We start from the raw sequence: 1187 nt of genomic DNA on the forward strand, positions 1-1187 counted from the left end.
GGTCATGTCCCAATCTAGCATGAGTCTCCGGTCGTATTCTTCAGACTATTATAACCGCATTCCATAAGGTGTCAGCCCTATGGAATCTGCAAACAGGAGGTAAATCTGATAGATTCAGAAACAAGTACAAAAAAAACCCCTAAAAAAATCCCCCCAAAACATGTAGACGTCTTCACCATGATCACAAAGTATTATTTCTTGTGGCCTTGAAAAGAAGAAATTAAAAGTGAGACTTCATTTCACTTTATATTGGGCAACAAACATTGAAAAAAAATTATATGCTTCTCATTGCTTTACTACTTACTGTATCTGACGTTTTATTACCTCAGGTCGTTTCATTTTTCCAAGGGACCATTTAAGTATTGTACAACAATTTCCAAAGGGGGGGAGGGGATGGGGGAGAAGAGGTTTGGGATCCATTCCAAAGGAAGGGAGGAGCTTTTAAAATTCTGGATTAAATCCGGTTAAAAGTACACAACTTTATCCTTTGAACATTAGTCATGGCTGCAGTTTAAGGCAGGGTGAAATATAATTACCTAAAGAAGGGAAGGGAAGGGGGAGGAGGGGGAAACTGCCTTCTTTTTGGAATCGAAAAGACTTCAAAACAGTCACATTTCCTAAACCTCATCCTTGTCCTTGAAAAGCACCTACAAGTTAGAAGCAATCCTGAGAAGAACAGCCTCTCTTACAATGCTCCAGCCTCCTTACATCTGGTTATTTTTCAGAAGAAGAATTAGACAAAAATAATACAAGTGGGAAATAAAGAGAATGACCTACTTTACACGGGGGGTGGGGGGTGTGTGAAGAGCTCTCGGTGAACGTTTTGATCTAATTGACGGTGTGGAGTTGCATGACCAAATAAGGCGGTGCTAGTTCTGTCGGGGCTGCTGAGACTCCAGCCTTGAACTTGGGGTGGGGGTGGGGGCGGGGGTGGGTGGAGAGGAAGAAAAGAGATTGGAGAAGAGAACAGGCAGCCCCCAAGCCCCTCCAAGCTAGTGGAACACCTAGGGGAAGCCCTCTTGCGAACTCAAGGAAAGGGTTTGACAAAGGGACAGGTGGGGGCGCGTTCTTTCTCCAAGACAGCCTTTGTATCTCTCCCTCCCGCTTCACCCTGGTTTAACAGAACGAAACCAGGATATTTGGGACTGCCTATGTCCACTTGAGAAGCTCAAGGGCTTGGCTTGGCT

At 44.5% G+C, this 1187-nt stretch overlaps 1 protein-coding gene across 1 annotated transcript in view; it reads left to right on the forward strand.

The window, feature by feature from the left end:
- The first annotated feature begins 953 nt into the window (after window positions 1-953).
- Window positions 954-1187, forward strand: part of NPAS2 (neuronal PAS domain protein 2) — a 247683-nt gene continuing 247449 nt past the window's right edge. The window contains exon 1 of the mRNA XM_069073028.1: window positions 954-1055. The gene's annotated coding sequence lies outside the window, so the exon portion shown is untranslated. The remainder of the gene's footprint in view (window positions 1056-1187) is intronic.

This window comes from Petaurus breviceps, unplaced genomic scaffold, assembly GCF_028583685.1.
Source record: "Petaurus breviceps papuanus isolate PSGF00001 unplaced genomic scaffold, PetGlider_PUasm1.0 90849, whole genome shotgun sequence".
Lineage (NCBI taxonomy): Eukaryota > Metazoa > Chordata > Mammalia > Diprotodontia > Petauridae > Petaurus > Petaurus breviceps.